We start from the raw sequence: 14,359 nt of genomic DNA on the forward strand, positions 1-14,359 counted from the left end.
GAAGGAGACACCTGAGTTATCCAGAGTAATATCACCCTTGCTTCTCGCCATAGCCAGAATCTTGTTCCGGTCCTTGCAGTTGAGGAGTCTCATGAGGAAAGCCCACGTGGGGGGGGGCTCCAGGAGGCAGAGGCCTAGTGGGAACCCTGTGGGCCCTTTCCACCACAAAGGCCGGAGAGAAGGCACCCTCTCCAAACAACTCACGCAGCCAGCGCTTAGCAAACTTCTCCGGGTGTTGACCCTCCATCCGCTCCGGCAGACGAACAACCCGCACGCTGTTCCGGCGCAGGCGGTTCTCAAGGTCATCCGCCTTGAGCCTCCAGGAGGCAGCTGCCACCGCTAGACCATCCACCTTCACAGTCAGTGGCAGGAGTCTGTCTTCCACATCAGAGACGTCTCAACCTCCGTGGTGCTTTCCCTCAGGGACTGAACATCCTGTCGCAGGAGACCGAGATCCACACGCACTTGTTCAATCTTACCGGTAAGTGTTGTTTGGCAAGACGTAATGGCTTCCAGCAGCGTGTGCGACACCTGCTGCAGCGTGATGTCTGAAGACTCATTAGCCGCGGGCGCTTCCACGCGGGCGCCCGTCTCCACAGCAGAGGAGGGGCCGGCACCATCTTTGCAGGACTTGCGCGCGAACCTTTCCAGGGTTTGTGCCTGGGGGCAGGACCGATCTTCACCATTCCAAGGCCCCGGCGGAAGCCAGGTAAGTGCAGCAGCAAGAGGTGTCAGGTTTTGCTAGGAAAATTAGAGAAATGCGAGCCAGAAAGGGCAATCAGGAGTACAGATGGACGGAGCTCAGCACAGAGACGTCTGCTCACATAGTCAGCTAGGCCACGCCGACAAAATTCTTTTTTAATAAAAAGTTTTCCTGATTTCACGTGACAGGATTTAATCCTGTCCCTGGTTCTAAATGTTATGGCTATGTGAATGTAGCCTTTGGAGTCTTGAATTCCTTGCCCAGCAATAATGGTTTAAATTAGTCTCTTATTCACGTGAGACAGGATACATTGACTTTTTTTTTTTCTGAGACGTTAAAACTAACTGAAAAAATCGATTGAAATTAATACATTATCCTAATATCGCACAATCAAAACATTCTCTACCCACTTTTACTGTAAGTTGCCAACATCTAACAACATCAGTAAAAACTCTGGACTGCTTTGATCCTTAATAAAGAGATTTAAATTGTAGGCAAATGGAAGAAAAGTTTAGCCATGAGCAACCCTATAAATTTCTGATTCGAAGGAAGTCGATTTGTTGTTAACCCCTTCCCACTGCTGCCACTTTTGACCTTCCTGACAGAGCCTTATTTTTCAAATCAGACATGTGTCACTTTATGTGGTAATAACTTCGGAATGCTTTTATCTGTCTAAGCGATTCTGAGATTGTCTTCTCGTAACACATTGGACTATGTTACTGGTAAAATTTGGTCGATTCATTCAGTATTTAATTGTGAAAAAAGTTAAAGGGGTTGTCCCAAGTTGATAAATGGAGCTATAAAGCTCCCCCATGTAAAAATAAGAATAATTCTAATTACCTGTCCGTCGTCCAGCGATGTCGTTTTCTTGATATCGTTGATTGAAGTTGCGGTCGGTCCCTCTTTGTATCCTGCTCGTTGCCTAGGTTCCCGGCCACCGCTATTTACCTTTAGCGGTGGCCGCGCATGCGTAATGACATCCTCTGCGTCCCGAGCCGAGGATGTAATTTACTCATGAACGCGCATCTCGGCGCATGCGCAGGAGATGCAAGGAGATGCAGTGGAAGGCACCCGTCGCGGGAAGTCTGCGCTCCGCTAAAGGTAAGTGTGTGTGTGTGTGTGTGTCTGTGTTTGTGTATATATGGGTGTATTTGTGTATATGTGTGAGTGTATATATGGGTGTATTTGTGTGTATATGTTTGTGTATATTTTTGTGTTTGTGTATATGTTTGTGTGTGTGTATATATGGGTGTGTTTGTGTGTATATGTTTGTGTGTGTGTGGGTGTGTGTTTTTGTATATGTGTGGGTTTGTGTATGTGTTTGTGTATATATGGGTGTGTTTGTGTACATATGTTTGTGTGTATATGTGTATATGTTTGTGTATATGTGTGTGTGTGTGTGTTTTTTTGGTGTGTTTATGTGTGTGTGTGTGTGTGTTTGTGTATATATGGGTGTGTTGGTGTATATGTGTGTGTGTTTGTGTATATATGGGTGTGTTTGTGTATATATGGGTGTGTTTGTGTATATGTTTGTGTGTGTTTGTATATGTGTATGTTTGTGTATATATGGGTTTGTTTGTGTACATGTGTTTGTGTATATGTTTGTGTGTGTATGTTTGTGTATATATGGGTGTGTTTGTGTGTATATGTGTGTGTTTGTGTATATGTTTGTGTGTGTGTTTGTGTGTTTATGTGTGTGTGTTTGTGTATATGTGGGTGTGTTTGTGCATATGTTTGTGTGTCTATGTTTGTGTGTTTTTGTATATGTATATGTGTGTGTGTGTATATGTGTGTGTTTGTGTATATATGGGTGTGTTTGTGCATATGTGTATAGGTTTGTGTGTGTTTTTGTATACATGTGTGTTTGTGTATATGTGTGTGTTTGTGTATATATGGGTGTGTTTGTGTATATATGGGTGTGTTTGTGTATATATGGGTGTGTTTGTGTATATGTTTGTGTGTTTGTGTATATATGGGTGTGTTTGTGTACATATGTTTGTGTGTATATGTTTGTGTGTATATGTGTGTGTGTATATGTGTGTGTGTGTGTGTGTGTGTGTGTGTGTTTGTGTATATATGGGTGTGTTTGTGCATATGTGTATATGTTTGTGTGTATATGTTTGTGTGTTTTTGTATATGTGTGTGTGTGTATATGTGTGTGTGTTTGTGTATATATTGGTGTGTTTGTGCATATGTGTATATGTTTGTGTGTGTTTTTGTATACGTGTGTGTTTGTGTATATGTGTGAGTGTGTTTGTGTATATGTGTGTGTGTTTGTGTATATATGTGTGTGTGTTTGTGTATATATGGGTGTGTTTGTGTATATATGGGTGTGTTTGTGTATATGTTTGTGTGTATATGTTTGTGTGTATATGTTTGTGTATGTGTATATATGGGTGTTTGTGTATATGTGTGTGTTTGTGTGTATATGTGTGTGTTTGTTTATATGTTTGTTTGTGTGTTTATGTGTGTGTTTGTGTAATATATGGGTGTGTGTTTGTGTATTTGTTTGTGTGTGGTTGTTTGTGTGTGTGTAGGTGAGTATAAGTATCGGTATTGTTCACATTGATAACTTTTTTTTTATGTTGTTGCAGATTTTGATGTACCAATTGGACTACGTCTTCGATTCGTTGGACTACTGTGTAGATCTACGTATTTTGAAAAATGTAATAAAATGGTTAACAAGGGTTTTGTTGGGGATTTCTTATTTCAATAAAAAAGAATTGTCTTTGTGTTTTTTTTTCAAACTTTATTAGTGTCTAGATAATGGTAGTTGGCTGATTGACAGCGTCCATTATTAAGGCGGTACTTAGTGTTAGCCGGTGCAGAGGCTAGCACTAACCACCCATTATTACCCCGGTACCCACCACCACCAGGGGTGCCGGGAAGAGCTTGGTACGATCCAGTACCCGACCATCTGTTGTGATGGTCGGGTACTGGGGCGGCCGTAGGCTGGTATTATGAGGCTGGGAAGGGCCAAAAACAGTGGACCTTCCCACCCTTGTAATGCTAGGCTGCTGCTGCTGTGTTGTATCGGGCTGGTTATAAAAATGTGGGGGACCCCCACGTCGTTTTTTTTTAAATTTAACAATAGACGTTGGGTCCCCCACATTTTTAATAACCAGCCATATACAAGGCCGCAGCAGCCTGGCATTACACGGGTGGGAGGGGCCACTGGTTTAGTACATTCCCAGGCTAATAACACTGTGTTGTTTGTGGCTGGTTATGATAAATTGGGTGGAACCCCATGTCTTTTTAATAAAAATAATTTAAAAAAATGACGTGGGGTCCCCCCCATTTTTATAACCAGCCAGATACAACACAGCAGCAGCAGCCTAGCATTACAAGGGTGGGAAGGTCCACTGTTTTTGGCCCTTCCCAGCCTCATAATACCAGCCTGCGGCCGCCCCAGGGCCCGACCATCACTACAGATGGTCGGGTACTGGATCGTACCCAGCTCTTCCCGGCACCCCTGGTGGTGGTGGGTACCGGGGTAATAATGGTGTTTAGTGTTAGCCTCTGTACCGGCTAACACTAAGCCTCCCCTTAGTAATGGACCTTGTCACTCAGACAGCGGCCATTACTAAAGTGATAGTAATAAAACTTGAAAAGAAAAGACAAAGATATAGATAAAATATTTTATTGAAATAAAGCACCCCCAACACAACTTTCATTAACCATTTTATTGATGAAAAAAAAAAGCGTCATCTAAGTAGTTCTCGAAACCGACGTAGTCCAAACACCAAACCTGTAAAAAAATCAAAAATATTAAAAAAATAATGAAATAAAACATGTCGTAGGCTTAGTTTCACTTTCATGTGTGATACTGACTGTTATACCATGTATAGAAGCCTGCGGCAAAGTTGGCTTAGATACAGGGAGCAAGCAGACAGTATCATACATGGCCATACAGACATTTATACAAACATACATACATGCAAACATACATGCACATATACACATACAAACATGACAACATACATACAAGCAAACATACATACATACAAGCAAACATACATACATACAAGCAAACATACATACAAGCAAACATACATACAAGCAAACATACATACAAGCAAACATACATACATACAAGCAAACATACATACATACATACATACATACAAGCAAACATACATACATACATACATGCAAACATACATACATGCAAACATACATACATGCAAAGATACATGAAAACATACATGCACATATACACATACAAACATGACAACATACATACATACAAACATACATACATACATACATGCAAACATACATACATACATACATACATACATGACAACATACATACAAAAATAAACTCACCTAAGACGTTCCCACGAAGAGCTGAACGGTCCCGTCACTTTTCTTCTCCCATTCACAATAACAGAGCGGTGGGCGCAGGTGACGTAATCACGTGGGCCTGATATGATTACGTCATCTGCGCCACAACGCATTGTTACTATGAATGCGAGTGGCGCCAAGAAGAAGGAAGATGGCAAGTGACGGGACCGTTCAGAGCGCCGTTAGAACGTCTTAGGTGAGTTTTTATTTTTTTTAATATATTTTTACTTGTTCGCCGGGTGCTGATGCGGCGGGTACAAAAATGTAGTGACAGGGAGGGGGTGAGGGAAAAGTGGCTTGCCGAAACGGGGTGAATGTAGTGTAGTGTAGTGTAGTGTAATGTACAGTACATTCACGGTAAGTTCGTCTCAATCGGGCTTACCATGCCCGCTTGAGACGAACATTCTCCCGATGTTGCTAGAACTACAGTATCTAGCAACATCGGGAGCGTGCAGACTGCAGAGCGGAGCGGCTTGATTGACATCGAGCCGCTCACGCCCCTTTTTAGAAAAGATAACCAGCACTTGCTGAGTTATCAAGTGTAAAAAAAAGGCACTTAGGAAATGAATTTTGAAATTTTTTTAACAGCAAATGTTTTAAAATTAATTTCCTGCTTAGAATGTATAAAAAAAAAAATTTGATTCAACTTGGGACAACCCCTTTAAATTTAGTAAAAATGTAACACATTTGCATTTTTAAAAATGTAAATGTTTCTGTTTGTAAGACAGATAGTAATACTACACAAAATAGTTGCTAATTAACATTTACCATATGTCTACTTTAGATTGGCATCGTTTTTTGAACGTTTTTATTTTTATAGGACATTACAAGGCTTAGAACTTTAGCAGAAATTTCTCACATTTTCAAGACAATTTCAAAAGGCTATTTTTTACAGGGACCAGTTCAGCTGTATAGTGGCTTTGAGGGGCCCATACAATACAAACCCACATAAATCATCCCATTTTAAAAACTGCACCCCTCAAAGTATTCAAAACAGCATTTAGAAAGTTTCTTAACCCTTTAGGCGTTTCACAAGAATTAAAGCAAAGTAGGGGTGAAATTTCCAAATTAAATTTTTTTGCAGAAATTGAGTTTTAAATCCTTTTTTTTCTGAAATACAGAAAGTTTTACCAGAGAAACGCAACTCAATATTTATTGAACAGATTCTGTTGTTTTTAGTAATATCCCACATTTTCCCCAATGTACTAATTGACTGAAACACAGGCCTCAGAAGCAAAGCAGCACCTAGAGGATTTGGGGCCTTCTTTTTATTAGATTGTATTTTAGGCACCCAGTTTTGAAAAGGTCTTGTGATGTCAAAACAAAGGAAACAACCCAAAAAAGACCCAATTTTGGAAACTAAACCCCACAAGGAATGCATCTAGGGGTGTAGTGAGCATTTTGACCCCACAGGTGTTTCATAGATTTTATTAGAATTTGGACGTGAAAATGAAAAATGTGAAAACTAAAAATAAAGCAACTTCTCTAGAGTATTGAGATACCCCGTATGTTGTCATAAACTGCTGTTTGGGCACATGGCAGGGCTCAAAAGGTAATTAGCACCATTTAGACTTTTGGCCATTTAGAATTTGGACGTGAAAATGAAAAATTTGAATTTTTTTCCAATAAGATGTAGTTTTAGCTAAAAAAAAACCCAAAGATTTCCACAAGAAATAAAGAAGAAAAAGCCCCCCAAATTTGTAAAGCAACTTCTCCAGAGTATGGAAATACCACATATGCGGTCATAAACTGCTGTTTGGGCACATGGCAGGGCTCAGAATGGGAGGAGCGCCATTTGGCTTTTGGAGCGCATATTTTGCTGGATTGGTTTTTCGGCACTATGTCGCATTTGCAAAGCCCCTAAGCTACCAGTACAGTGGAAACTACCCAAAAGTGACTCCATTTAGGAAACTACACCCCTTGAGAAATTCATCTAGGGGTGTAGTGAGCATAAATGAATAAATGAATGCGCTGCGGATGGTGCAAAGTAAATAATTACATTTTTCTTAGATATGCCAATTCGGTGGCAAATGTGTCGTGTCCAGCTTGCGCCACTGGAGACACACACCCCAAAAATTGTTAAAAGGGTTCTCCAATGTATGCCGATGCCATATATGTGGATGTAAACTGCTATTTGAGCATAGTGTATTGCTCAGAAGGGAGGCAGTGCCATTTGGGTTTTGAAGCACGGATTTTTCTTGGTAGTATTTTTTTGGAGTATTTCTGGTATTTCAGTTTATAATGTGGGGGCATATGTAAGCTGTGCGGAGTACATCAGGGCATATTCAGGTAATATAATAATGGGGTAAAAAAAAAATCCATAGATGTGTGGTACGCTGTGAAGCAATCCTTCACAGGCCAGTGTCGCACTTATAAATGGTGTAGTTTCTTATTCCCCTTTTGGTACGCACTCTGCACCGTTGCAGTTTGGGGATTTTTTCTGGGAAAGTGTTGTCTTGGTATAATGCGGGCGCCCTCGCTTCCAGCAGATATGTTTGGGCCATCTCCTTCCTGGTTCCCTAATTTTAGAGCCTTGATAAATCGCCACTCTAAACAGAAGAGATGTTCCCCTCGAGCCTGCACAACTGCATATTTTTTCTTTCCTGACTTAATGGAGCCCTATAATATTTTTTCAGACGTAGTGGTATGAGGGCTGTTTTTTTTGCGGGACGAGCTGTAGTTTTTGTTAGTACCATTTTGGGGGACTTTTTGATCACTTTTTATCCTATATTTGGGAAACATGGTGACTAAAAAACAGCAATTCTGGCATAGTTTTTTAGCGTTCACAATGCGTTATAAATGACATGTTAACTTTATTCTGTGGGTCAGTACGATTCCAGCTATACCAAATTTATAGCGCTTTTTTATGTTTTACAACTTTTTGCACAATAAAATTACTTTTGTAAAAAGAATGTATTTTCTCTGTCGCCATGTTCTGAGAGTCATAACGTTTTCATTTTTTCATCAACGGAGCTGTATGAGGGCTTGTTATTTGTGAGACGAGCTATAGTATTTATAGGTACCAGTTTTGGATACATGTGATTTTTTTATCACTTTTTATTCCAATTTTTGGAAGGCAAGGTGACCATAAAACAGCAACTCTGGCATTGTTATTTTATTGTTTTTTTATAGCGTACACTACGTGGACTAAATAACATAATATTTTTATAGTTCAGGCCATTACTGATGCGGTGATACCAAATATGTATGGTATATATATATATTTTCGAATAATAAAGGACTTGATAAGGGGAAAAGGGCTATGTAGTGCAATGTATTAGAACTGGCAGTTATTTACTGGCAGCAAGACAATAAGGCTCCGCCTCGGGGCCTAATAGCATTCCGTAATGGCACCAGGAGGCCATTGTTAGGCCTCCTGTTGCCATAGCAGCAGTCGCCGATTTGGCTACAAACCACTAAGATGCAACGATCGCTTTTGATCGCAGCATCTAAGGGGTTAATGGCAGGGATCGGAGCTAGCTCCGGTCCCTGCCTTTACAGCAGGGTGTCAGCTGTAACATACAGCTGACACCCACCTCTGATGACACAGGTTCAGCTTTTGAGCCCAAGAGGTTCTCCGGGAGAGAGAACTTCCTAGGCTGGATTCTACTTTCCAGCAATCCTTACTATCCTCCTCAGTCGTCCCACTAGAGGATCCTATGCAGATAAACCGAGTCAAATTGTCTACCTAGGAGAGACAACGCAGACACACTTCTGGACTTTGTCTGTATTGCGGCCTCGGAGGCAATATGGTGCGTTTGTGTCCCCAGAGGCCAGAGAGACCCCAGTGCCTAGGATTGGTTGGAGAGACAACCTTAGGTGGAACGGTACCAAATAAAGAATTCTGTTCCAAGTTGACTATTCCTGTGACCATAATATCCGGCGAGAGGACGCATCAGGTTTCTGCCTATCTAGATTTCGGGTTTGGGGCAAACTTCATTCAAAAGGAGCTAGTGGATCATCTCCAGTTGCCCACAGTTCCCCTGGAGACACCTTTGGCTGTTGCCTCGGTGAATGGACCGCCTCTGCCCGATCCGATCGTATCTAAGACCAAGCCGTTGAAGCTCCAATTTGGAGCCCTTCATTCTGAACTAATTTCATTTCTTGTTTTGCCCAAGGCCATCAAACCTGTTCTGCTGGGCCTGCCTTGGCTTCGACTGCATGCCCCAGTCATGGACTTGAATTCTTGAGATATTCTCCAATGGGGCTCCAAGTGCCTCATCGTTGTCTGTTGCAGATCCATCCTGTCCAGCCTTCTCTGCCTCAGTCATTGGTGGGACTGCCCCCCCCATTTCGCTTAGTTTGCCGATTTCTTCAGCAAGATTGAGGCTGAGACGCTGCCTCCACATCGGACTTATGACTGCCCCATTGAACTGGTTCCTATTGCCTCTCTGCACCGTGGACGGTATATCCTCTCTCCTTGCCAGAGTCTCTATCCATGTTGGCCTATATCAAGGAGAATTTGGAGAGGGGTTTCATACGAAAGTCTTCCTCCACGGCCGGGACTGGGTTCTCCTTCGTTAAAAAGAAAGACAGATCCCTTCGACCCTGCATTACTACCATGGTCTCAACCAGATCACGGTCAAGAACAAATACCCGTTGCCACTTATATCTGAACTGTTTTACCGTATACGAGGAGGCAGAATTTTTTCAAAACTAGACTTGCGTGGGGCTTAAAATTTGATCCGAATCCGTCAATGGGACGAGTGGAAGACGGCGTTCAACACTCGAGACCGGCACTACGAATACCTAGTGAGATCTCCTCTATGTCTGCGTTGTAGTTTATCTTGATGATATTTTGATTTTCTCCCCAGATCCGACGAGTCATCGAGGCATGTCCGTCAAGTTCTACTGCGATTAAGGGAGAATCGTTTATATGCCAAGCTGGAGAAGTGCGTCTTTGAAAAGAATTCTCTGCCCTTCCTGGGCTACATCATCTCGGATCAAGGTCTCAAGTCCTGAGTTTGTATTGCTGGGGTGCTCTGTTGTTTGGCCAGCTGCCTCCCCGCTACCGCGGTGCGGCCTACTGGGTCCACATACCCACAGACCGTGACAGTAACTATGCGGCCTTCGCTCGATTCCACAGCACAAAAACTCTTCAGATATCCCTTCTGACTTTTAGGGTATGTTCACACGCCCTATTTACGGACATAATTCGGGCGTTTTAACCTCGAATTACGTCCGAAAAGACGGCTCCAAAGCGTCGGCACACATCTGCCCATTCATTTAAATGGGTTTTACGATGTACTGTGCCGACGGTCATTTTTTTTACGCGCCGCTGTCAAAAGACGGCGCGTAAAAAAGACGCCCGCGTCAAAGAAGTGCCTGTCACTTCTTGAGACGTAATTGGAGCCGTTTTCCATTGACACCAGGCTTGATACGTTTCTTGTGGATCTTTACTAATAAGTGATGACATCTCATATTGGTGTAGTTAGCTGGTCTGATCCTGCCTCTATATATCTAAATGTCTATATATCTAAAACGCTACTGACATATTGGGAAAATCTGATGTAGTTGAATAAAGTTATTTGTTTATTAAATAATGCTACCTGTGTCTTCATGAGGCCACAAAAGTATTGGTACTTTTTGGCTTGATGAAGACAGGTGCTATGTTGAAATGCATAGCCTTATTTAATAAACAAATAACTTTATTCAACTACATCAGATTTTCCCAATATGTCAGTAGCGCTTTCTGTATATCTATGAGTTTTTCTTGCTTCTTCTTTGACTCATTGCGGTACCATCTGTATGTTACCTGTGCTTTGGATTGAGAGCTGCAGCTGTATGATACAACCTACACGCCAACATCAGTGTTGTGCCTGAACTGCACAATGGCTATAGGTGAGCATAACTGCTTCTCCTCACATTATATTCCTTTACCTACCCGGATGATATTGCATTATGTGGCGCCGTGCAATTTTTCTCTTTCTTTAGGTATTTCAAACCAAAGTTTTCTGTCTATATATTCCGTTTAAATCAGGAGAAAGCTAAGTACCCTTACATTTTCTCCCCTCAAGATATACACTAATAGCAAAACTAATTTGGCAAGTATTATTATTATTTATCGGATTTCTAAGAAAGACCATTTAGTAAATGCAAATGTAGTATAATGTTCATTGTATTGAAGGCACAATCGTGTTTGTCTACCTTAAAAGTTTTAAGCCACATTTGTGTACTGAAAATAATAAATAGATCCTGATTATATTATTTAGGAATTTAATCAAATACAATGCTTTGGAGAAACAATATAAATTTGTATCTAATATAAGTAGAATATATTGCTTTGACTGCCACCTGGGTATAAAGTGTTAGTCTGTCTGTTTGTGTGTTCATTGGATTTGTTCCAATGCATGCCCTCGTTTTTTTGTTTACGGGGAAGTTGCTAGTAGCCTTATATACCTCGGCAGTTACACACTGTTTATTTCATTTTTACCGAACAGCTAAACTAATAGGAGATGGAGTCATAAAACTCTATGACAGAGATTCTTGATAAGCAACATTGGCAGTTTTATTGCCAGGTGATTAGACAGAAAGATTTTCACCCGATCCAACTCTGGTGCAAGCAACATACAATTGTCCATGCGGGAATTATGTTGAGTCCAGATTTAGGCCAGCTACCTCAATGATTGGCCTTGGGCCTTATTTATCATCATTGCAAATGAAAGCTTAACTGGAAACTGTAATTGTTTAAAAGGTATTGTCTCATCTGAGTTATTCAGTGGAATTTGTGGAATAAAAACTTCTACTCCAGCAGCACATCCAGTGAGGGTGGTTGCTTCAATCACATGGGAATGGCATCTTTTAATGCACATCCTGGTTTGCATTAAACAGTCTTGGTGCATACAGATTCCTCAAGAGAATAACTGGAGCACCAACCTTTAAATCCAAGTGATGAGGAGGCATTCCCTTTGGTTCTGAAGTGTATAAAAACTCAACTGGGTACTGCAACATCTGTTCTGGATCTATTGTAGTGTCAATGGAGTTGTAAGAATAAATGAATCCCGGCAACTTCTTTAAGAATTTGCAAGTTGATTGCGTTTACTGCATCGTTCTTGGAGCCAAAATAGCTCTCTGACATATCCAATCATGGTAAGGCGTTTTTCCTTTGTTAAAATGAATGCCAATGTCAGGGAACACTGCACTTTTGAGGTGCCCAGGTGACTCTACAGCCCTGCAGAAATCAGCAATAAGTGGTATATTGCCATCTGCACCTTGTTGGACTACACCACTGCCAAGCATGAGAAGCAATTGGGAGAATTGCTGAGCGAATTCATCTTCAAAAATATTTGATCTAATGTTGGTTGTCAGAGTAAAGCTCTGAACCTGATACCAGAGCGGAGAAGTCTTAAGGCATGCATTCAGCTCATCAGCTATGGTCGCTCTGGTATTATAGGCAAGGTCTGCCTGAAGTCACCTGCAAGCAAGACCAAGGCCCAACCCATAAGTTGGGTTTTATCTCAAAGTCTCTCGGTGTTCGGTCTAATGCTTCCAGAGCACGTCTATGTGTCATGGTGCACTCTATCCCAGACAATGAGTTGTCATTGACTGAAGACATGGGCATCTCCTGAATCTGCTGTGATATTGCAGACTGGTGCCTCATCTCTTGTAAGATTAAAAGGCAATTTAAAAGTGGAACACTCAGTAGTGTTTCTGCAATTCCAAATGTTGCTGTAGCAACAGCAATACCACCCATATTTCTGACCTTGGCAAGAAGCAGGTTGATAAGAAATGTCTTGCCCGTTCCACCTGGGTCATCAAGAAAGAAGAGGCCTCAAGAGCCACCTTCAAGGAGTTCAAGTAGTGTCTGATATGTAGCACCATGTCTTGTCGCTTTATTCCAGCTCTCATCTTCCCGAGGACCCTTTGAATATGAAAGTAGTAATGTGGTTGGTTGTTATGTGCAACCGCTCCGCTGTTCCTTCTTATCCAGGATTATCTAGTAAAGTGCACTATCTGCTACTGCCAGGTAAAAACATCTATCTATAAAAGCAAATGTCTGTATTAGCTTTTATAGTATTGGATTGTGATCCTGTGATAATGGCTGATAACAGAGAACAACGGAAAGGGGCCTAGACCTTTACAAAAACCTTTCCGGACACCCAATGTACCAAATTTGGGGTCAAATGGTTTAGGCGTTTGGATGAATAGACGACAGACAAATAGACATTTGCTTTTATCGCATGGATGTCCACTAGGATGAACTTTCCTTAAAGTCTCAATTTCTGGTTCAAAATACCAAAGGACACAATATGTGACTTAAAGAGAACCTTTCACCTGTGCATACATGTGCAGCTTGGGGCAGCATGTATTGGGCAGGGCTGCACAAGCCCTGGGGCACTTTACATTTTTTCTCTACTCTCTCTACTCTGAGGGTGTGCACGCACATGCGCACATAGCTCCGGGCTGCGCGCGCACATGCTCTCCTCTCTCCAGCTCTTGCTGTGACACTGTCCGTAGCTGATTAGACAGTGTCACAGCGATGTTACACGCCACCTTGACATTACATGCCCCATGGACAGTTCAGGGGGTTAAATATCGGGCACCAAATATAACGGCACCGATATCTACATAACGGAGGAGGGTAGGAATTTTTTTTAAAGTGTCCCAGGGTTTGTGCAGACCTGACAATTACATGCTGCACTCAGCTGCACATGTATGGAGAGGTGAAAGGTTCTCTTTAAGCAAAAACAAAACAAATGTATTTTGTGTACAGTGCTGATGAATCTGTAGGCACTATATGTATATAATGGCAAATAAAGAAGCAACCCTTCATTATGTTCATTGCTGTAGCAAATGTCCTTGCCCACACACAAAAAAAAAACATCGACAGAATAGGACAGCTTTTGTTAGGATGATGAAACAATAAATCTTTATGCCCTTTTTAAGTTTGTTATTGTAGAATCTTCAGCCCCTGCATATGCCCCAACGTTCATTACAGTGAAGCCAAAGTGGTCCCTAGTATTTTCCAGTATTTTACTGCAGCAGCTCTCATGTAAACCACAGTCCATTTAATTCAATGAATGTGAAAATCTATTAAAAAAAGCCATACTGTAATATGTAACACTTGGTTTCCCCCTTATTTTAATATAGTTGGCTTTTAACACTGCATGTTATAGTACCTGTTGTTCTGCAACAAATGGGAATAAAGTGTGGGACACACATGGAAAGCCAAGCAGGTATAAGTGGATGGTGTCCCCAAAGATTTAATCATTGTGTTGTTTCGAAGCTGTCATCTTTTATCATGTCCTGTTTGGAGAAAACATTCATGTAGCACGATTGTCATAGAAACTAATAATATTCCAGGTCTCA

This window comes from Rhinoderma darwinii, chromosome 5, assembly GCF_050947455.1.
Source record: "Rhinoderma darwinii isolate aRhiDar2 chromosome 5, aRhiDar2.hap1, whole genome shotgun sequence".
NCBI classification, from domain to species: domain Eukaryota; kingdom Metazoa; phylum Chordata; class Amphibia; order Anura; family Rhinodermatidae; genus Rhinoderma; species Rhinoderma darwinii.